This window comes from Eurosta solidaginis, chromosome 2 (genome assembly GCF_040869045.1).
Source record: "Eurosta solidaginis isolate ZX-2024a chromosome 2, ASM4086904v1, whole genome shotgun sequence".
NCBI classification, from domain to species: domain Eukaryota; kingdom Metazoa; phylum Arthropoda; class Insecta; order Diptera; family Tephritidae; genus Eurosta; species Eurosta solidaginis.
The window spans coordinates 116,958,006-116,983,405 of record NC_090320.1 but is presented as its reverse complement, the minus strand read 5'-3'; the positions used below and the strand labels follow the sequence as shown (position 1 = coordinate 116,983,405).

The 25,400-nt window shown below is 36.8% G+C and overlaps 1 long non-coding RNA gene and 1 pseudogene across 1 annotated transcript; one reads left to right on the top strand and one right to left on the bottom strand.

Annotated features, from left to right (window-relative positions):
* Positions 1-850: 850 nt before the first annotated feature.
* Positions 851-7,202, bottom strand: LOC137242328 (uncharacterized). The gene is made up of 3 exons (XR_010950189.1): positions 5,991-7,202; positions 1,879-2,059; positions 851-1,808 (listed from the first exon to the last, which is right to left on the bottom strand). It is a non-coding gene; the product is annotated as an uncharacterized lncRNA (long non-coding RNA).
* Positions 7,203-16,906: 9,704 nt separating this feature from the next.
* On the top strand, positions 16,907-19,895 carry LOC137241621 (putative nuclease HARBI1; annotated as a pseudogene).
* The last annotated feature ends 5,505 nt before the right edge of the window (positions 19,896-25,400 follow it).

Sequence of the window (25,400 nt, the reverse complement as noted above, 5' to 3'; positions counted from 1 at the left end):
AACATATGCAACAACAACAACACGGGTAACTGGCCTATCGGTTACCCGTATCGGTTACCTTCTGTCAAATCGCTTTTTCTATGAATGAAACGCGTCCTTTATGTTCAGATAATATTTAATTATAAATTATTCATATATACAATGTTTTTTTACAATTTAAATTATTCCCTTATTACTCTAGTGAACTTTACATATATGAATTTTTATATTTATAAACTATATAAATACTTTAACGTCTATTCATAGTCGTTCCCTTTCCGAAACCTTGTTTTGAAGTTCTTATTTTTCCTACGCTGGTAGTGTTGCGCATCAGTTTGCAGAGTCATATTAGTTTGGTAGGTATAGTAACATCAGACGTAGCGAAATTAGGAAGCATGTCAGGAGTATCACCAGAATCCAAAGAAGCATCACCTCGGTTTTCTTCCATATCCGGATTCATTCCATACTAGTCATTATAAATAGCTTGTAGATGCCACATAGGTGTAACCATACCCTCAAGATCTTTCCGTTCAAATCTTGTGGTGTACAATGAGCAAACTTTTCATAAACATGTACACGTAAACTTGTATTTGTCTTAAATTGTTCACCACATTCTAAACATAGAAAAGATGTTCTTTCATCCACTGATTTCTCATGTTCCTGTATTAAGTGTTTGCGTAAATACCATTGTGAGTACAATATGGAAAAATAGTCAAATCTAAACTTTTCGTTGTTACATCAATTGTTTCAGCGTGTTGTACACGTAAATGAAAATTCATACTTGAATGTATTTTCGTATTCCAATCGCATAATTTACATTTTAAATAATAACTATTAGGCATATGAGAAATCTCATGGTCCAATAATTTTTTGAAGCTTGGTGTAGCTGCTTGAATATCACAAAATTAACATTTTGCACGACGTTCGTTATATTTAAATTGTAAATGTTCTGGTTTCTCTACACGATGCATAAAGTTAAGATGCTTTTTCCAACAATGTGGTGAATTTAATTGAAATACATACATTGGGCATTGTCTCATGATAAATTTTCCATAAATATACTGAGCCTCTTTATGTAGGCTCTTTTCTTAACATCTAATTCTGGTCGTACCGGATATGACAGTTTTGCTTCAAGTTATAATCCACACACATACTATTTTCATATTCTGTTTCATAATTTTCATCATATTCAACATTGGACTTTGCATCAACATCATTATCATCATCGTCATTTTTTGATAACCCTGTTTTAAGCTTCATATTTATCAAAGGTTTATCTTCCTTAGTATTAGAATTAGAAACATTGTCATCTTCGGTTAAGTTTTTATCAAGTTTAGCTTTTTTCCTAGGTTTAAATTCTTTACTATCCGTACTAGAATTAATACCATCATCTACATTTTTCGTGGTCTGTTTGAGTTTTTAAATTTGCCAATGGTTCGCCTTTATCAATATTAGAATCAGAATGGCCTTAGCCATCTTCACCGTGTTGCAAAGTAGGCGACATATGTTGGTGTTGATGTTTGCGCATATTGCGGATATGTTGGTGGTTCACTAGTCATTAATTGTTTAGAAGTTTCAACTTGTTGCGATTGTTGTTGTTGTTGCTGGCTGATGATGTGGTGTTAACGTTTGTTGTACAATTTATTCGGGTGATTGCACATATTGCTGGTGTTGTTATGGTGCTGGAAAACCTTCCGATATTGAAAGTCCTTGACTAGTGTAATCCCCACGTAGTGAACTACTCCTGTGACCGCGTCCGCGGTAACTATTACATCTGAAGGCGCTTAAGTTACAGGCATAGCTGACATCGCTTATATAACAGGTTGGCTCTATAGTAAAAACCAAAACAAAATATTAGAATCAGTGTTTATGAATAACATATTTAAAATAAGCTCTTACAACAACGTGATCGGTGGCTACATCCCCGTGAAAGTAGTGTGGTGTTCCTCCTTGTATAAACGTAGGTACTGGATATGCTCAACCGTGTAGTTTTCGTCTAATTTGAGCAAATGTATGTTCTTACAGCCACAGCTGGAATATTTGGGATATTTCTATCCTCACATCGTCAAAATCAAATTACCTAGAATGAAAAAGAAACTCATATCAGTAAGAATAGATTAAAAGTTTTTAATATAAGCCGAAAAGTGTTCCATAAATAGGGCTCCACACATAGCTCTTTTCCAAAGGCACAAGAGATATTTCAGATAACTAGAATCAGGACCTGGTAAAGTAACTTCAAATGAACCTCCACCATGCCTATGCATCTTCCGTTGGCAGGGGTACCCAAAGATACTTTGCTGTTGCATTCATAGAGAACATAAAATTGTAACAAGGGACAATTGATTGATGTTACGAATATACAAACAATAACAAATAAATACAGATGACTGTTTAATCTATTATGCGAAGTTTTTGAATGGATGTTCAAATTGAAAAGGACAAATTAATGCTAAAATTGCTTTCCCCGACTAACCCGGGAACGAATTGATATGACTATGCCTATCCTTCTTTAGCAGCAGTGCCGTGCACCACATCTGTTTTGGACAGGAAAATAAACGTTTGGTGTGATTTAGGCGCCACTACTTCGTATGCGCATTTCTCTGCGCTCCCTTTCGGCATTCATCATCAATTTCGTCATTACTATAAAGGCCATCTTGCTCACAGCAATCCAACAATCTATTTGTCCGCAAATTCGTGGAACTAAATTCCTAATGGAAGGTTCCTCTCCAAAAACTCTGTTTACAGACAGTCTTTCGCTGTGAAAACGAGGGCAGTGAAATATTACATGTTCTGCGCTTTCCAATTCGGACGGACAGCTTGGACAGAAAGGATCCTCCTCTATCCCACGCTTATGTAGATATTCCTTGAAGCCACCGTGCCCGCTCAATATCTGAGTGAGATGGTAATTTAGTTTGCCGTGTTTTCGCTCGTACCATTCCGCTATATTCCGGACTAGCATGAAGGTCCAGCGCTCTTTTCTCGAATCTTCCCACCGTTCTTGCCACTTAACTATTGTTCGTGACCTTGCGATTTTCTTAGCATCTTCAGATGGTCGGCTGAATCCAATGGCATACAGATCGGCCATTTCACTTGAGAGTAGATCTACTGGGATTTTCCTGGATAAAACATGGATCGCGTCGTCGGAACAGCACATGATATTCGTATAGCAGTAATGCGGTAGGCTGCTAATATATCTTTTTGGTGGGCCATTTTAGATCTGTGCCATATTGGTGCTGCATATAATATTATAGAGCTGGTTACGTTGGATAATAGCTGACGGGTAGCTTCGCTTGGGCCGCCGATGTTGGACATTATTCGCGTTAGGGTTCCACTAACTCTAGAAACTTTGTACCACACCGCCCTGAAGTGCTCCCTAAAAGTTAGTTTTGAGTCAATGATTACTCCTAGATATTTCAAGGAGGGCTTTGAATTTATTTAATAATCGCCTATGGTTAGGACCAACTCATCCACAGTCCGTTTTGAGCTCATCAGAACCACTTCTGTCTTATTGCTAGCCATCTCCAGCCCCGTGTTCGTCAACCATTCCTTTATTCTTCCCACGGCGTCATTACATAATGCTACTACGACAATATCATCTGCATAGCCGACAATTTCCGTGCCTCCGGGAAGGTCGATTTGTAGCACCCCGCCATACATCGCATTCCAAAGAGTTGGACCTAGAACAGATCCCTGAGGGACACCGCCCGTGGTGTTGTGCTTTCTTAGTCCCTCATCTGTATCAAAAGGGAGTACTTTGTCGCTTAGATAGCTACAAATTATTCGGAGCAGGTACGGAACTTGTCTTGGGACACCCAAAGTGCACTCACGATGGCTCCAGCGGGTTAGCGGCTTCCTAGAACTTAAGCCACTTGCTGCTTCTAGATCTGACAGCTGTCAGCTGGAGTCTTAGCCCGGCAAGCGCAGGGCACGAGCACAGAACGTAATCGATCGTTTCCTCCTCCAACCCACACTTCCTACATCTGCTATCATTGACCAAGCCTAATTTAAAGGCATGTGACGCCATAAAGCAGTGTCCAGTAAGAATACCCGTCATGAGTCTAGTCTACAGTTTAATGATAATGAAAATATAAGAATCAGTGTTTATGAATAACATATTTTAATTAATCTCTTACAACAACCTGAGCGGTGGCTACATCGCCATGTAGGTAGTGTGGTGTTCCACCTTGTATAAACGTAGGTACTGTATGTGCTCAACCGTGCAAATTGACATTAGCAGTAATATTATTTACATAAACATAGCTTGGTATTTGTGCAGGCCTCAATATAGCATACATTGGTTCAGTTCGGTGTGCACCAGCCACTGGTACCAACACTTTTGAATGCATAGCTTTCATATAGGATGGATGTCCAGCAGTGCTCTGGTTGTGCCAATATGTAATGGGCTGCTCCGTCTCTTGGTACGCCTGTATAGGTATAGGCGGGTGCAATGTATTACTAGTCTGCCTAAGATCGTATGGTACATAGATGGCTCGAAGACGCCAGAGGGGATTGGAGCCAGAGTTTTCGGACCCAGAACCAAAATATCAGTAACTCTAAAAGCACATCCGAGCATTTTCGAGCGGAAGTATTCGCCATAAGTTAGTGCGCTAAGCTGAACCTTCAGCGCTGATATCCCAATGAAACAATTGCTATACTAAGTCAGGCAGTCAGGTTCCACTAAAGGCATTTGCGGCGTTCGAAATAAAGTCAGCACTGGTCCTTCAGTGCGTAGAAAAGCTGAATCAATTAGGAGCACACAACGTAACAGGTTAAACTCTTACCTATCCAGAATCAACCCCGACATACAAAACATTGTCCTGCTTGTAATGTGTCCCCACATGTCACCAACCATCTCTTTAACTGTATTGTGGAACCAACGCCTCTAACACTCCTCTCATTATGGTCCACCTCTGTTGAAACAGAAAGTTTCTTTGGACTCCCGTTAAAGGACATTGATGACAATTTATGATCGGTCGCACCTATTGGATGGGGCGAAGCACTGCTTCTACAACAACAGCAGGCGGACAACACGGAAAGAGAGGCAGCAACTGCATGACCCATCGATCCCCAGCCGTTCCTGCCAGTTGGCGCACAGGGGCATTTATTAGCAGAAGGGAGGGAAAAGAGAGAACCCTGGCGCAATATGCCAGGCCTGAGTCAATCTAAGTTACTGTTAGGGGGTTACAGCACAACTCGAATTAGGGTATTAATAGGTCTCTCAAAAAGATAACCTAAGAACCCTAACGCCTATTCTTACAAGACACTATATATCGAACAACACATACCGATTTTGTGATGGATCAGCAGACGGTGGACCATATCCTTCTATATTGCGGCGCAATTTTAAGACGTAGGGCTAAGTTTATGGGCTCACCATGGCCAGAGCATTCCCACATTTAATCACTCAAGCAAAGAACGCTGCTGGGGTTCATCAAGGAAGTCGGCTAGGATGAGGTGCTGTGAAGGAGATGTGTAAGTCACTGTGCAATCCTCAATAAATTATCTATCTATCTACGTTCCGGTAACAAGCACCATTGTGGTACTAGCCCCACCATCTCGGGAACTATTGATATGACTACATTAAACCTTCTAGGGATTGAATATTAATAATGCCGGCAATGCGAAAGTCTGCTGAAATGTACCATTCTCCATGGAATGCTCGATATATAACTTTCCACGTTTTGAAACAGTGATGAAAAGAGCAAAATTTACAAAAATTTTAACTGGCTGTGGGTAGTAAGGTGTTGATGTCCTCTCTTAACGCAATGTAATGACAACTGCGATGCAGGAAAAATGACAAAAATCTTGCAAATCTACTGATAATAATTAATTAATGCCTCCCCTTCTATGCAGTTCTATGCATACATACATATGTATTTTTCTCTCCAAACGCTAATTAAAAAAATTAATTGGTTTTCTCATGAACTTCGAACTCTGTCGTATTTGCATTCTTCATTTGATTATCAACAAAAGCATGACAAATTATTTAATATGGTAGCCAATTTACTTACCCTTTCTGGTGCGATGATTCCTGGACAATCGGGCCTGACTAGACGCGATTTTTTTGCCTTAAGAGAGCGTGCTTAACGCGAACCATATCATGTTATGGCACACCTTTGGTGATGCAAAAAATCAAAGCCATTTCTGCTTCTGGGATAGCAGCAGCAGCTCCCGGTGGCGCCACATAAATAACAGTTACATGCCGATCAGTTGCCTTTTTTGCTCCGGCTACCTATTCAATTTTAATTCACATTACATTATCTACTAATGCAATTTTTAATCACTACAAATCAATATAAATTACCGAAGCAAATACTGGCAAACCAAGATGCGTAGTTCCACACTTTTTTAGGGAAATACATCCAACCAGTTTGGTACCGTATTCCAAAGCTTGTTGCTTGTAAAGTACCTTGTATCCTTGGCAAATGACTCGTGAATCTGCATTTAGTTGTAGATTTCGGTAGTAGTGCAGTTTACGGTACCCACCCTAAAGTTGGGCCAAGATTTTCGAGTGAGGTATCAAAAGACGCGTATTAATCTCGAGAACAATAATCCGAAGGCGGAAAAGAAAAATTTTATCTCTGTCCGGAGATATTTGCAGTTGAAGTTGGCGATTTTAATGTGGTTGTTGTTGTGTTATACCCACAAAAAAAATTGTGCATCACCGTGGCGGTAGCCACGTCTATACCACACACCCGGACTTGGCATGGCGTAGCCCAGGGTTATTTTTTATAAGCGCGGCCGAAGGCCGCCAACGCAGAAAGGTGTTCTGCGCAAAAATACTATGGATCCCACCTCTGGTTTCGGATGGACCCGGGGTCTTTTTCCTTTTTCGGATTCTTGATCTAGACGTGAATAAGCGTCTTCTGATACCTCACTCGAAAATTTTGGCCCAAATTTCGGTGGGTACCGTAAACTGCACTATTACCTAGATTTCCTCTGATTTTGGCATATTCTGAGCTGAATCGCAACCCGGCGGAGATGCTATCTATTAGAATAATATAACATTTTTTTTATTATTTAAAAATGCACATACGTATGAATGAAAATCAGAAGGTAAATAATGTTGTTGTTGTTGTAGCGATAAGGACACTCCCCGTTATCGACTTTGTTGGTCCTTTGCCGGATGCAGATCGGGTACGTTCCGCGAACCATTAAGGTACTAGCTCGACCATATCGGGAGCGATTTAGTTGACATGAAACCTTGTAGGCCATCCCGTCGATTCTATACAACTTAATATGGTAACGAATTAAAAGACGGTTCACCACCTAATTTTTATCAAAAATTATCAAACGTGGAATCAAAAGGCGCGCCTCGATCTCCGTTTTTATTATTATTTGATATTTTTAAATTAGGTGGTGTACCGTCTTGTAAAACGTTACCCTTAATATTATTTTGGGCGAATGCCGCCAACGCAAAAAGATGGTCTCTGCAGCAAAATTTTTAATTTCCGTCACATGTCACAACTAAAATTAACTTAATGTTATTTTGGGCGAAGGCCGCCAACGCAAAAACGTGTTCTCTGGAACAAAATTTTTAATTTCCGTCACATGTCACAACTAAAAGCACAAGATATTTTTCGTTGTAAACAAATATATTTTTTTTGCGTTTCAATGTTTTCCGGAATAATTAATGAACTGTCATTTCGATGACAGCATGAAACGTCGATGTGTTAGTGGAGAGCGAAAAAAGCTTTGAATGTGTGAGTGAACTGGTTACTTCCGTCTTGTAGGGTGGTTTTTGATTTCTCGCCATATCCATAACCTAAAAATATTTGAGTTGGTGAATTTAATAACTTTTTTGTAGAATTTATTCATTGTTTTGGATACGTTATGACTAAGAGACAAATTTTTTGTGGGATTGTTTGTAATATTTTTCGTTTTCTTCATTTTTATGAAATTTTCACGATTTTTAGGTTAAGGCACCATTAATCGATCACATTAGAGATGGTTATGGATATGGGTATTGTTAGAACTATGCCGTTAGGGTTAAGGAAGTTTAATTAGCCCTTAAGTCACCATTAATTGACCCTTATACGGCCCATACATGACACAAAAACCATGCGCAAATATAAAACGACGAAATTTGTGCAAATGGAAATTTTGACATACACGGCTCAAAAACACTGCGCAATATTCATTTTTAAAGTAGCGCAATAAATGAAACATGTATTTTAATTGTATAAAAAAGGCATTAATTGTATAAAAATTCACTATTTATTTTCCACAGTGCTGGTAATTCACGGTATAAGTCGAAAAACTCGCACATAAGCGTTTATTTTCCATTGTATTTATAAAATATATATTTTAATTACAAGACCAGCTCAACTCATTGCAGCACTGCACAATATTCATTTTTCAACTAGCGCAACAAATGAAACATGTGGTCTAATTGTATAAAAAAATTATTATTTATTATTGAATAAATATTTGCAGACATGCGTAAATATCAAAATCGTTTTGATTTTAGCGCAGTTCTTTGCGCAAATAGCGCAACCAGTGCACACACCGGGCAAATCCTTGTGCAAATTGGTAATTAGCATTTCATTGTGTTCTTTGATATTAGGGGACTCATGTAACCTTATAAATGCCTTATAAAGTGTGTAAACGTATAAATTTATCTAGTGCGTAAACGAGCTGTCAAATTTTGTATGAAAAACCATTTACACAATTTGTATAAATTTACGCGCACATTTCATTAGGGGGACTCATGAAAGCATATAAACTTATAAGGTGTAAAATTATATCCATTTACACACGCTGTTATATGAACGCACCTAGTAATACTCTTGATAAACTTGATTGTTTATCAGATGTATTATTGCCGAACAAAATTTTTTTGATTGTTATACAAATTAAAAAATGCTAAGATTAAGTGAAAAATCAAAACTAAAACGCATTTACTTGCTGTTGTTGGAGATTTCTGATGAAAATGCCTGCTGTAGTGTCTGCAATGTTGCATTCCTTTGAGTTTACCGCGTTTACACAATGAAATGTGCGCGTAAATGTATACAAATTGTGTAAATGATTTTTCATACAAAATTTGACAGCTCGTTTACGCACTAGATAAATTTATACGTTTACACACTTTATAAGGCATTTATACGGTTACATGAGTCCCCCTTGCAGACATTACAGCAGGCATTTTCATCAGAAATCTCCAACATCAGCAAGTAAAGACGTTTTAGCTTTGATTTTTCACTTATTCTTGGCATTTTTAATTTGTATAACAATCAAAAAATTTTTGTTTGGCAATAATACAGCTGATAAACAATCAAGTTTATCAAGAATATTACTAGGTGCGTTCATATAACAGTGTGTGCAAAACGATATAATTTTACACCTTATAAGTTTATATGCTTTCATGAGTCCCCCTATTGAGTTATTTGGTCTCACTATGTAAATCGTGTTCGGGAGTCATAAGGAGACATGCGGTGACAGTTCTGATTGCGGCATTTTGATAGGCCTGTAGCTTTTAGCAGTGTGTATTTTTAAGACCAGGCGACCAGACTGGTGGCGCATAGCTCATGAACGGCCGGCCAATTGCTTTGTACGTGGTTAGCAACGTTTCTTTATCTTTTTTCCATGTGCTGCCGGCAAGCGACTTGAGGATTTTGTTCCGACTTTGTACTTTAGAAATAATCTCGGTGGCATGAGCCTTGAAGGTTAGAGTATTATCGAACGTTACCCCTAAGATCTTTGGGTGGATGACCGGAAAGATCGGGGAGATAGCTGTTTATTTTAGAAACTAATTCAACAACTGAAGGGCTAGGTCCTGTATCCATTCGTGCAGTCATCAGCAAAGGAAATTATTGTGACTCCTTCTGGTGGGAAAGGGAGTTTTGATATGTAAAAATTAAACAGAAGCGTGGATAGGACACCACCCTGTGGAACCCCCTGTTTAATTTTTCTTGGTTTAGAAATTTCGTTCCTAAATTCAGCCGACGCCTGACGACCACTCAGGTAATTAGCGGTTCATCTTTTTAGACAAGCAGGAAGGTGTGAGCCTTCTTTGTCTTGGAGTAGCGTGCCGTGGTTGACTGTGTCAAAAGCTTTTGACAGGTCAAGTGCCACGAGCACCGTCCTATGATGGGGTTTTTGTTGACTTAACCCGTAATTAATCTGGCATTGAGCGCGGTGGTGGTGCTGTGCATTTTACGGCAGCCATATTGGTGCGTGGCCAGGCGAACATTTGTCTTAGCTACTGGGGAAAGCAGTGATATCGGTCGATACGACTTGCCTTCGTTGACAGGTTTGCCAGGTTTAAGTAGCGGGATTATCATTGCCATTTTCTATTTTTCGTAAATGCCGAAGGATTCCAGTGCACAGTGTAACTCTTTTCACTTTTAGGATGCCAAAAGTCCAAAAAACAATGTTCTCCAATTTCAAAAATGTTTTGACATGCAACAGATTAATAACCAACTTTTAAGAAAATGTAATGCAACTTGGATGATTGAAACAAGTGTAAAAATTATTTCACAGTCCAAAATGTTTGAAAAACTTTGTGGCCACGCGGTTGATTTTTCGATAACTGTTTTGATTTCAAACTATTTTATTTAACATACTTGGGTAGTTTATAGCAGCATTGGTAAGTTTCAGCCACGTAGGCATTTTATTATTATTATTTTTTTTTGTTTTAGACAGCCACTAAAAGTTTCTAAAGTTGTCTAATTTTTCGTTTTCAGTAGAATAAAACTTGCCTGATTCCGCACAATTCCATTGAACGAATACATACACATTAAAGAGAATTTCATATAGTTCCAGAAAAAGAAGCGCAGTGACCTAACAATAGAATGTCCTCAATTCAAGTCTACAATACTATTTCCTATATCATCAACTAGTTATGGCTATTTCACGAAATGCACTCTTTGAAGTTTGGCTAAAAAGCAAAGATGGAGTAACGGACAAGGCCATACTAAACCATATTTTTAGTATAATTGGCTGAGATATGGATCATTCAAAATTAAAAAAATATACCATCAAGCTAACTTATAATATTCGTAAGAGATGGACATGTTGTTTTCGATCTACAAGTAGATTTATTGAGAAAAATTCATCAGAAAATCTGTATTTTACAGATTATATGCTTGATGTTGAGCCATGCACTTCTCGAGATATTCCTAAGCCGGGGAGGCCAACAAAAAACTTCTCTGAGTCATCTATGCGCACAAAAAACGAAAAGCTAAGGAACAATGTCGACAATGATCAACTGTTAATGGCAGCGGAATTGGAATTACGATCATCAGGGAAAACAAATTCTGCAAAAAAAATTGAGCAGTTGTCCACGGCAGCACCATCAAGAGGAACTGCAATCAAAAAGTCCCGACTATCGGAAGAAAATAAGAAAAGTTTGTCACCAGATCAAGCAAAAGCGATGATAGTTGACTCAAATCTTTCAACATATGAATAGTCCCTGATCTGGCAGCACACTTCAGAAGTTAACAGAAAAATATATCCTTCATATAACTGCTTAAAAGAATCAAAGAATTTATGCTATCCTGAAAAATAAGCGTAAACCTATGTTGAAATTGAATTGCTAATTGATCACAGCTTACGAAGATTGTGTCTTTTTATTTATTTATTTATCAGTCTACAAATTAAACAATTATACCGACACTTAATTCTCCTATGTAATACACGATATAAACAACATAAGCAGTCATCAATTTTAAAGTAATATTTAAACAGTATTGAAGTAAACGCTTGACAATTTCAATTAAAAACTTAGAAGTAAGCAAAAGTTAAAATGTTGTAAATGTGTTAAAATGTACTCATGAAAGGACTAGTAAATAATAATTTATGAAATTGACAATAAAGCAAATTAATTATAGATAAAATATATACAGAATAGAATTTATACAGAGTAAATTTGATTGCATACATATAAAAATAATGATCACAACGCAATTTTGCAAACAAGTTACAAGTAACTGGTACTTCAAATTTGAAACAGAGGGTTGAACAGTATATCACGGTTTAGCGTTCTTTGCTTCATTTCGAATTACAAATTTAATGTAGTTAAAAGGTATTTTTTCATACCAAGAAACGAGTCGCAGGCTTCTAAATTTTTACAGTGTTTATTAAAATCACGACATAAACAGTGAAGTGGTTCGTGCATTTCATAATTCGACCTGCATGTAGCTACAAAAATTGATTGAAAATGTCTAGATGGCCTAACAGGAACGTTAAACTTAATTTCACCAATCAAAAATGGACTATTTATTGACCCTTTTATTAATTTAACAATAAATAAGACACCAAGCATCTCCCTGCGGCTCTGCAATGTGGGCAGCTGTATTAGTTTCAACCGGCTGCAATAGGGGGGAGGATTTTTAGAAGGATCCCATGGTAAGTGTTTTAAAGCGAAAAACAAAAATTGTTTCTAGACCGATTCCAGCTTGTCAGAATGAACCTGATAACGCGGATTCCAAATTATTGAAGCATATTCCAAAGTAGGTCTGACCAATGATATAAAAAGAGTTTTTGTAACGTATGGGTCATTAAATTCTTTAGACCAACGTTTAACGAAAGCCAAAGTACCTTTAGCGCTATTCACGTAAGATTCAATATGAAGTTTAAAATCGAGTTTTGGGTCCATTGTAACGCCTAAATCAATAAAATTAGTGACTTGCTTGATTTCATAGTCGCCAATAACATAATCATGGGATTGGAAGGACTTCCTTGTAAAACACATGAACTTACATTTAGGTAGGTTTAGTGACATGGCGTTTACATTACACCAGTCACCAAGACTATTCAGATCAGCCTAAAGACATGCCCTATCCACGGGTGAGCGGATAGGCATTACAAGTTTGACATCATCAGCGTACATAAACGGCTTGCAGCTCTTCAAAACACTAGGAAGGTCATTAATGAACAACAGGAACAAAGCCGTACCAAGATGGCTGCCTTGAGGAACACCGAAGTTACGTTTATGAACCGAGACCAACAATTATTAAATATAACTGTTTGTTTTCCTTCCTGCACATAAGAAGAAACCCAAGATAGAATCAAAGGAGGAAATCCTAATCGATTAAGTTTGAATAAAAGTGTAGAATGAGAAACTTTATCAAATGCCTTACTAAAATCAGTATAAATAATATCAACTTCACAATTAGTCTTAAAAGTGTTGGATACAAAGGTTGTAAACTTGAGCAAGTTGGCCACCGTTGATTCACACTTGCAAAAGCCATGTTGTGAAAAGTCAATTAATGAAGATACTCTAAAAGCAATCTGTTTTGTGATAATCAATTCAAATAGCTTAGGATTAGTGTTGAGTTTGGCTATTCCTCTATAATTTATAACACACGTTCTGCTTCCATTTTTATGCAGTGGTATAATGAATGATTTTTTCTACTTCTGGGGGAATACCCCTTGCTTCAGGGACGCATTAAACAAACAGGCTAGAGGTCGATATAAGTATCGACCACAAGATTTCGGCACTACCGACGGAATTTGATCCGGACCACTAGAGTAAGAAATTTTTAGATTTTCCAGATAAGTTAAAACATCATCAGTACATATATATGGGATTGCCTGGGAATCCAGAGGAGACAATCTGAAAGGATAATTCGATGGCGGATAATCATAGGTGTTTGAATAATTAGATTCGAAGAAATCCGCCAACATGTTAGCAATTTCGAAGCTATCGTTGGAAATCTGATCATTTAGCTTCATTGTAGAAGGAAACCCTTTTATCTTCCTTTTTAAATTAACAAAGCTGTAAAAGGACTTAGGATTGATAAAAATTTGGCTTTTAATCCTACTGATATAGTTTCTATAAAAAATTCTGTTCCATGTGTTATATTTGTGACGTAAAATTTAGTAGGCGGCATAGTCAGTCATTGATCCAGAAAGTTTGTAACGTTTGAATTAACGCCTCTTCTGATTTTTCAGGCGTTTCAATTCTTTAGTTCTCCAAGCCGATGATGATTTAGCAGTGGCTTCGGACGTAGGTATGAATTTTTTAAATATTCCGTATAATACATTTTTAAAATGGGATATACTCTCATCAATAACCCCATCGTAATCAGGCCAATTTATTCTCGATACTTCGAGTATTACTTTAGACCAATTGGCTTTTCTAAACAGAAACCGGTGAGGGGTCTTTCGCACTACGTTGGAGGAACGCTTAGATAAATTATAAGATTCCATAAACATCGCGGGAGCAGGATGATACACATCTTCAGGCAGGGCAAGGGGATCGCATCGATTTACAAAACAATTTAAACCGTCTGAGAAAATTAAATCCAAGCATTTACCAAATTTATTCTGAATGTTGTTAACTTGAAAGAGTCCAACATCTGCAAACTCATTTAGGAAATCATAGTGGATAGCGCGAGTAGAAGTAGGGACTAGCCTCCCGTCGATAAGACTCGGTGACACACATGGCAGATTAAAATCGCCAAGTACAGTGACAGAATCACAGGCCCTGGCAGTGCTGCACACAGATTTCACTATTGAGGAATGATTTAAATATAAGGAAATGTCAGATTGTGGGGGAATGTAGTTGGCTATAAAATTTTTATAGGTTGAGGAAAGTTTTACTCTCACACAAAGAAGCTCAGCATCCTCAAAGTCAGGAAAATTTAGTTCTTCCGCGGAAAACCTAGTGTGAACGGCAATTAACACACCCCCACCAGCTCTGGCCAGTCGGTCTTTTCTAAACACTTGAAACGAACTCGATAAAATTTCAGTATTAAAAACTGTTGGTTTTAGCCAAGTCTCAGTAAAAACAAGTACATCATAAGAACTCTTATGACTCAGTAGAAAAATTTCCGTTAGTTTGGTATTCAACCCCCTAACGTTCTGATAAAATATACTAAGTGAGGTATTATTTACGTTTGATAAGACATAATTTAAGTTTGTACCTCTTCTGGAGTGTTGCCTGGCAAGTTTTTTGATGCATTTAAAGTAGCGCAGTCACGGTTCGACTTTATAGTAAACAAATGCACCACAGAGTGTTTCGGCCAGAAAGTAGAATCGAGTACCCTATCAAAAAATTTGTCAGGAACTAAGATTCTAAAAGAAGAGATCTCACACCCAGACTTAAAATTTAACTCATAAACATTAATATTGCTGTTAAGTTCAACACCAAGCTTGGAGCATACGTAGTTAGATATATTAGCTTCCGTGAGCGATGCGTGGAGCCGTGATACAAAAATGGACCTACAGGGGGGAACAGCAGTCACCTCCACCAGGTTCTAAAGCAACCAATTCAGAAACAGGGGCTGTGATTAGGGCTGCGAGTGCGGTTGTTGTTACAGCAGTCCAATCCTTACCAAAATTGGGTTGAATAGCAGGAACATTAACAGCTTCAGAATCATCAGCATTAACAGAATTAGTGCTGTTCCCAACAGCATTCGCATTGTTTTTCGAAGCTGGAGTCTTGTTCTTACTAGACATTGCAGTCGAATAATTAGCAGTATCAAGAGCATTGACAGTATCAGCAGCATTGGCATTTGCTACAGTAGATTTAGATTTATTAACAATTACAGCTGGAGCCGCGAGCTGTTGTGCATAAGACATATTACTCTTTTCATTATCTGGGTTAGCAGTAGAAAGCAATGTAGACGATGGCCCACCGTTATTAACAGCAGTATTAATACTTGCAAAAACAGGTGATCGGTCGAAAAAATGGCATTGCACACACTGTTGAACGGGGAGAACAAGAGACGGCGACAACGACACATGTGTAAGCGCGCAACTATTAATATCACTGCGCAATGTTTTCGCAGCATTGAGAGAGCTGACAACACTTGACATTTTGTTGATACCATCAGTCGTCTCATCCACACAGTCTTCATTGTTTTTGTGAGAATTAGCTTTTGATTTAACATGAATGTTAATATCATTTTTTATTTCAGCAATTTGTTCAGTCAAAAGTTTTAATTTTACATCAATTGCAAGCAAGGCAGATTCCAGGCCAACTTTATGTGACGCTAAGACGGTGTCATATGCCTTACAAAGCTTGTCATAGGCATTTAAGCATTCCGTGCACACGTAACTGAGATGTCGGTTCTTAGCTAGCAATTCTACATCGTATGTAGACATGTTGCCTTCACAGCATGTACGATGGAAGAATTTTTTACAAAAGCCACCGCATGGTACAATTAGAGTCTCACTTCGGCCAAAACTCTTATCGCACTTAGCACAGAAACTATCCATTGCACCAATATTGGCAGAAAAAACAGAAAATCAGGTTAAACAAAATAAAGTTTGCAGAGCGATAACACAACACGTCTATGTGTATATGTAACACGTATGTATGTTTACGAGCTCACTAAAATATGACAATGTGCCGTATGCATAGAACTAAACAAATCTTGCAAAAGTAGAGGTATTGCTTTCTATTCCTGAGGTTAAACAGCTAAATGCAATTATAAAATGGGGATGTGATGGAGCTGAGCATACCTGTTACAAACAACAATTTTCGGAAGAAAACAAATCGGACACTAGTATGTTTTTCATTTCACTAGTACTCCTTCAAATATATACAATGGTTGACAAATGAAAGGTTATATTTTGGAGTAATCCTGATCCATCTTTCACGAGATACTACCGCCCGATAAAATTTGTTTTTACAAAAGAAACACGAGATGTAATTTCAAAGGAGGTGCAACCTGTCAAAGACCAAATTTCCAGTCTTCGTCTTACAACAATTCAAACAGATAACCTAAATTTACTGGTGAAATAAACATTCGTGTTGTGCATGATTGATGGCAAAGTTTGCAACGCTCTGTCGGCATATACATCATCGCAAAAGTGCTACATATGTGGGGTTTCTCCAAAAGATATGAACAATATTCGAGCTGTGTCAGACCAAAATGTTGACAAAAGCATGTTTTCTTTCGGAATTTCCCCTTTACATTCTTGGATACTATGCATGGAATGTATGCTACACATCGCTTATGTGTAGGTATTCATTATGGAAATGAAAACCTGGTGTGTGCGGGGCGAAGAAAATAAGGAAAAGATGAAAAATAAGAAAGAGCATATCCAAAATAGATTCTGGAAAGAAGATGGTCTTTTGATTGATATGCCAAAGCAAAAAACTGGCAACACATATGATGGCAACAGTGCGAGAAGGTTCGTTGGAGATCCTGAAATAACATCAGACATAACCGGCATAAACATCAATCTTTTGAAAAGGTTTCATACAATAGTTTCATGCATAGGATGTGGGTTTCAAATAAATTCTGAAGCTTTTGACAACTATGTGACAGAGACAAGGGTACTATATTTATCGGAATATGCTTGGTACAATATGCCAGTGAGCGTACACAAAATTCTGTTTCATGGAAAAAGTATAATCGTGTCTGCTATTCTTCCTATTGGTCAACTTTCCAAACTATCGTGAACTTTTCACCACAAAAAAGTCAAAAATTTGTAGTAACTTTGATTTGCTGCACAGATTGCTGATATCGTCAGACCCGTTCATACAAAGTTTGCGGAAAACCCCTCGGTCAAAGCGACGAGCATTAACGAGTGAAGTTATTGGCTTATTATCTGAACCAGAGCATGTCGACGATATTGACTCCGACTAACTTTATATCAGTTAAAATATCACTTTTTATTTATAAGACATTGAAAAAAAAATTTTTTTTTTTAAATATTAATCAAAAGCCTGTAAGCTAAAGTTTAGAAATCTAAATAAATTTTATTTATATTGGCACTGGAAAATGCTTTTAAAGTAGAAAATATGATTAGTTCAGTTCAAAAGAAAACCACAAGAAAATATTTTCTATTGTTTCTGCAGCATGAAAAAGTAGTAGCCAAGAAATATTGACGTTTCATTGTGAACGCTGGACTAGTAAAGGAAAGAAGAAGAAATAAAAACAAAACGTATTTGCATAATAATTGGTGAAATTCGTGTATATTTTTTAGTTTTCGTAAAATAACAAATATTAATTAAGAAAAAGTGTCGGGAGGTAAATAATTGTGCAAATTAATGAGCAAATTAACGAGTGAAACGTTCACGAAGTAAAAACACCTTCAAAAGCTGCAAATAAATATAAGTTAAACCAGTGGAAGATCCTTCAGGGAGTGGAATACAAACATTCATAATAATTATTAAATAAACATTTCCATAATTTCAATATGGCTCATTGGTAAAATTTAAACTCCTATACTGTGTTTATGTTAGGCCATTTACTAGGTGGCGGTGCACTGCTATTTCTTTATGGATCGAGCAAGCTGTGTTGGATTGGCTCAGAGTATTTTTATTGTTTTTTTTTTAAATATTCCAAAATGCGTAATTTGATACCGCTATCAACACAACTAAGTTTTGCATCGTCACCTAGTAAGTTCCCTTTAGATGTATTTACTTATATACATTTTTTTTGGCTTAAACGAAGATTTAATGACAACATTGAACTAGGACTTTTAATGGCTGGCGCTGAAGTAATGAAGAGTCATTGTGTTCGTCACAAAGCACCAAGGTTCCGTGTAAGCCCTTACCTCCTTGAGAGAAATCAAAAAGGGAGGTTTGAGACGGATTTTGAGAGCTTGCGACACTCACCTACCCTTTTTAATGAGAATTTCCGGATGAGTCCACAAACGTTTGATATCTTGTACGAAGAACTACTTCCACATTTACGGAGGAAGCGAAACAATAGACCAAACGACTTCATACCGGAAAAAGCAAAATTAGTAATGGTGTTAGAGTAAGTAGTTATTAACTTTTAAGTTTTTTCATGAAGTTAATGATATAAAAAGGTACTTAGCAACAGGTGATTTGGGTCGACATATCGCCTCCTGCTACAGAGTGAGTAAGCAACATTTTGGCACTATAATATCCCACGTCTGTCAAGCTATATGCACAGATTTGAAGAGCCAAATACCACCATTCAACCAACAAACCATCTCCGCAATTACTAAGGGCTACAAAGAAAAATGGAATTTTCCAAATTGCGTTGGTGCCATCGACGGTAAGCATGTGGCCATTAAAGCGCCACCAAAAAGCGGAAGCATATTTTTTAATTACAAGGTGAGATGCCCATACTCTCTTCATAACCAAAAACGGACATAGCTTACAATTGTTGTGGTTGTGCTATAAATAAACAGACTTTTATGAGTTTTTTTTATCTAAACGAGCTGAAAGTCTGGTGGTTGTATATGGATGAAAACGGGAGAGAGAGGGGATGGTGGAAAATGAGTCAAGGGGTAGAAAAGCGAAGCTCGATAGACATGCTGTATTTTGGGTAAGGTAAGACCGAGGGAAAGAAGATCTAAAGACTTATTTTGTTTTGTTGATTTTCTGACAGGGTGGATAAATGATGTATATTTGAACGATCTTTCGTCATCCCATACATCAAGATCTTAAGATGTAGGGAGGGAGGTAGAAAACATAGAGGGCCTGAGGGTTAAGGGAGTTGCTGAGAGGGCAGAGATGCTGTATGAGGGGAGATGCAGGAACATACGAATTTCTAAGCAGATTAAGTACATTTAGATCGTGTACTGGCGCATTACATTGGGCTATTCATGAAAGTTTTAGCCTGATTATAAATAGTGTGATCATGAGATTTATATTTAATATATTTATATCTTTTTCTTTCCATGAAAGGGGTTTCACTCTATAGTTCTTTTGGCTGCTTGTGACGCATACTATAAATTTACTTGTGTAGACGTAGGAGCATACGGTAGTGAAGGTGATTCCAAGATTTTCAAGAACTCTGAATTCGGCTCAAAGATAATAAGAGACCAGTTGCCATTTCCCCCTGACACAAATATCAACGGGAAAAACGTACCACATTTCATTGTTGCGGACGACGCCTACCCATTGAGTAAACGAATAATGAAGCCCTCGGCTGAGCCGAGCTCGTAGATGTATTGAAAATGCATTTGGAATTTTAAGCACAAAATGGTTATGCTTGCGGAAAATATTTTTTATACCTATCAACGTGCTCAGGAAATAGTATCAGCGTGTTGCTTTCTTCACAACTTCTTGTTAAACAAAGCTGGTTCTGAATACTGTCCGAACACATTTTCTGGTCATGAAATCAGCAGCGGGGAATGGATACGTGGAGATTAAGAAATCTGGGAGGACCAAAACGGATCAAGGTTTTTTCATGGAAGGCCATCTGAATATGGAAAATATATACGGGATTTGCTCAAGGAGTACGTTAACTCAAACGAGGGATCCGTCCCATGGCAAAATGATGTGGCGTTTGTTTAACCATGGTATGTATTAGCAACAGACTACACATTTTGGTTTTTGACAAAAGTAATTATGTTTTCAACTTACCACGTTAAGTTCCAAAACATAACACATTGAAGAGTACCAATAGCCGAAATATAGTTACAGCTTTTTGTCTTAACTTTCAATGTTCGATATGTCAAAATAGGTGGGACTAAAATTTATTTCCTACTAATTTTGACTATAAATAGTCCCATAAAGGTAGCGTGTACTTTTTATCTCAATTTTTTAATTGCAGTATAAATTTTACGTTTCTATATGTCTTGATAGTCATTGAAATATGTAAGTAAAATTGGGTTTTCATCAATATACTGAAAAACTATATAATTTTTTCATTTAATTTTCTCAACACTGCTTTACTTAATATTTTATAGGTACGATTGAAATTAATCATTTACTTTTAATATTTGCACAGGCGAGTTCACCCAGCATAATCCCTGAGATGTACAAAATATTTGAAACTAATTGCATTCTTTATACTTTTTACTTGACGTTGTTTATTGCTAAGCAAATTACAACAATAACAGATATACATATGCATATCAGGTAAGATTCCATTAAAGAAGAATTTAACATTGGTTTAAATGGTTTTTTATTTAATTATAGATCATTTCTTTTGGGTAACGGATATATCACACAGGCAGAATATTTTTCACAGTCATTTTTTGATCACATTTAATAACATTTTTCAGGCATATTAAATGAGGGTTTTCAATCATTTGTGAATTCGATTGTGATTCATTTTTCCATCATATTTAATACAACATATCTAAATCTAATATATATTATAAATGGGAAAGTTTGGATGTTTGTCCAGACGTTTGTCTTTGTTACTCAATCACGCAAGAACGGCTGGACGGATTTAGATGAAATTTGGCACACATATAGCCAATAGTCTAGAAGGATTTGCTGGCTATTTATTTTTGAAAAAGGGGAGGTCTGCGCCCTCTAGAAACAGTTATAATTTAATTATTGTATTTTTTCGTCTTTTTGACTGAATCACGCCAGAACGGCTACACGGATTTTGATAAAATTTGGAATAGAGATAATAGTCTACCGGCGAAGTTTTTTTCGGACATGGGGGGAGGCCCCACGACCACTTCAAATAATTACTTTTAAATAATTTTTACACATTATAATTTTACGTATACTGACCTTCACCAATATTACAAACTCAATGGGTCAAATAAGTCGAGGGCTTACAAAGTGAGCAATGACACCCTCTACCCCCCTCTTCTCCTCCTCTGGTGCAAAATCTATATATTGCTATAAATTAATGTAAATTTTCTCCTAAATCAATAATTTTTGGTATCTGGCTCATACAGATCGAGATGTGAACAATTTTGGAAAAACGATCGGTGGTGCTCTCCGTCTCCTATCGCCATCCGCGCTCCTTTATTTGTTTTTATTAGCACGCTTTTATTAGCATTACCTGTACTTTTTTTTGTAACTATTCATTCGCTTCAACGCGCGTGCTGCCTTTATAACATGCTTTTATAATTAGATTTAACTTATTTGTAATCCCGTCAGGGTCATATCAAGACCATGAAATTGCTGCAAATTGTTTGTATTTGAAATTCAGTATGTTTTATCTTTAAAATCTAACACAGCGTTTTCGTTCTATTTTTGAGTTTTTTTAAATGAGTCCTGTAACGAACGGTTATGACTAAATACCCGAAAAAGCAACACTATTTTCATCTAAAAAATTCTCTTTATTTTTAGCTAATTGTAGGTTCACTCCTTTATTCTATGAATAGTAATTCCTTCACCTCAATTCAATTCATTTAATTTAACATAAAAACAAAATGCATTTTCGTAGTTCGAAAAAAACTGTATTTTAGTATTCACGTAAGCGTGTCCCATAGGTTATCACCTCATTTAGTACTTTTTTTTACTTTGTTACAAGAAATATATGTATATTAGACAAAAATAAATTTTAAACAGATAACTTGATAAGCAGGCCAACGTGAATAGCACATATATTTTATTTCTCCTCGCGGACGGGCCGCGGGTAAAGACTAGTACTATATAAATATCATATTTCATCACGGGGTGATAGCATCCCGAAGTTCGGAAGTAAGCTATTTGAGCCGCAGGCAATAATTAACTTGACTGATGTATACACACACGACTAAAATACCCAACATCATCTGTCATATGGTTATCTTAAGTTATGGTAACGAAGTCACTTTAAAAATCACGATTTTACAATAAGGCCGTTCCATTGGTTTATCGAGCTCTGGCTCTGGCGCAAATCTCATTGGAACGATCTGGATCAACTTTATGTGCTGGCAGCACTAATATAAAACATCTGTTTTGTGGAAAATAAGAAGAAACGTACACAAAATTTTAAGATACTGATAGAATTATTAACATTTAAATAGTTTCGCACATAAGCAAACTATTTATTTTCCTTACATCATCTTCAAGTTGTTTACTCTTTCAGTGTTTTTGCTTTTAAATATGGCGAGATCTTTTATGTATGTATACACAAATGTACACGTATTTAGTTCAGTGCTACAATGGCTCAACTATATGGTTGGCTCATCTCACCAGCTGATTTTATTTTTTTCATTTCACTGGAGTAGGGATTGTCAGAAGGAGATGCCAAACTTAAAATGAAACCAACGAATTTACAACATTTTCTTACCACTTACAAATGCTGTTAAGCTTTATGTTTTCATTCCATTCGTCTAACACCAACACGCTATTTTTGGCAATTTGAACAAAGGTATGTTATTGCTGTAGAGATGAGCCAACCATATAGTTGAGCCATGAGTGCTACCAACTCAAAAGTGGTTAGCTGTCAAAAAATCTACTACAGAAAACGAAACGAATAGAACTGCTATACGGATCAGAAATTGAACCAGATAAATATGAGGATCACAACGTTGTTGTTGCATTTGCATGTTAAATTTCTATCCGTTCTGGTTCACGCACCAATGGAACGTAATATATGTCTCATATCACAACTTGTCTATGTATCTGGAAAAATGCTAGGGGACATCTTAGGTTAAGAACAGCATTTACATTACTTTTTGGTTGAAAATGTTTTGTATATTTGTAATTTTTTTTGGATTTTATGATTGAAAAAAATGTGAGGTAACGAAGAAAAATTCGATTTTCAATAAATATAAAATTCATCATTTAGCCAACAAATGTAGTATGAAAAGATTAAGAACGTTGATTGAAAAATTATTTTAAATTTTTGATCACAGAAGGTAGACAAATTAAATTCAAAAATTATTCCAAATTGTGATTCAGTTATTGATCATCAAAAATTAAACAAGTTTTATTATTCTCTATATTCATTTTTATAAAATCTTAAATTTATTCATCAAAGTTATTAAAAAATGATTTAAAAAAGTGATCGAAAAATGATTTTCAGTTTTTGATTATTAAAAGTAATTTTATTTTATCATTTATTTTGTTCAACTGTATGAAAGCTCAGTATTTATTCGAAAGAAGTAATCAAATTGTATTGAAAAGAAGAAAAATTTAAAAATTAATCATCCAAATGCTGGACAATTATAAATAAAAACATAAAAATTAAATCAGTAATAATATGGGTATTTCAATAAATTAAATCATTCTTTTTATATAGTAGAAAAAAAGTAAGTTCATTCAGTTTTGGGGCGATCTATGTCTTTGCTGGGCTATCTTCTCCAATAATGTGTTCATGAAGTCACAGCACGCTTCGTCAGCTACCGGCCTAGGAAGCTGTTTAAGAAGATATTCAAAACCTGTAAAGGTCTGCTTGAAAGGCGATTCAGACTAGGATTGTTCCCTACCCTTTATGAGATCTTGTTGCTGTTGCAAAAGGCTGTCAAACTTCTTCCATACCTCTTCGCTTTGTGATTGGCGTGCTGGGCGTGAAGTCGGTGTTGGAGCCTGTATGAAAGATAAATGTGAAAGGATATTGCATTTTACTACAAGTCAATAGAAATGTGCTGGTTAATGAGAGCAAATCCAAAGGTGAAACTCTTACTGAGTGTAAGCAAACGCCTGTTGTTGTTGTAGCAATAAGGTTGCTCCCTGAAGGCTTTGGGTAGTGTTGTCGATGTGATGGTCCTTTGCCGGATACAGATCCGGTACGCTCCGGTAACGCAGCTCCATTAAGGTGATAGCCCAACCATCTCGGGAACGATTTATATGGGCCAATTAAACCTTCAGGCCCACGAGGAGCTTGGGGTCGCCAAAGCCTCGTCTGTTAGTGAAACGCAATTCGCAGCTCGAAGGCGAGGTTGACAATTGGGTTTGGAGAAGCTTTATTTTGCGCTGGCAACCTGAAAAGTTTGCGCTACACAACCCCTTGAATCTGGTATTTTAGTCGCCTCTTATGACAGGCATACCTACCGCGGGCACATTCATATTGTAACGAATTTGCTGCAAATCCTCTTATTTGCCCTTTTGCTAGGTTCGTATCGCTAAACTGTTGAATAAATAACTCCAATATTGAATAATGGAAAAATGGCCTTTATTAAAATACTTCACAATAACACTCAAACTGTGCAACGAATAGCTTAATAACCAAACTGATAGCTTAAATGAAACTGACTTTCAAAACAATACTACTATTGCTCGCCAGATATCGTCTTAGTCGTAACTGCTTGACAACTCAAATCGAACTGAATTCCAGTGCCGCTACAATTACCGCCTTTTATACTCTTTGATTTCAACCTTCGCATCTTCTAGGCGCTTCCAGAATCTACTAGTCCAGCAACTCTCAAACTTCTCAGCTGTAACTACAATTGCACAATTTTATAGTTTTTCTCATTGCATACTTATAGGAGTATCTCAGATATATGCATGTGTTCGTGCATTGACTCTCCGCTGCTCGTATACGTACATGGTACATATGTGTAGACGCAATTATTGTTTCGTTTATGTAGATACATAATGATTGATCTATGGATGTGAATTCACGTCACTGCTTAGCATCGGCTTGGAGACAGCAGCACCCCTTATATTCGTAACAATATGTTATAGGATGGCTAGTGGGGGATAAACTAGAGGCTGCCACCACTCATAATTGAACGTATAGTTTTGTTTTTTCGAGGAACCCAAATTTTGGATTCCCTCACCAAAAAATATTGTACTAAACATTAACTTATATAATCATATTGGGGACTAGGGGCATCAGGTGTTCTGGCTTCGGCATCAGTGGTTGACGTAAACGTTCTGGAAATTAACATAATTAAATATGTATATAAATTTAAAATTC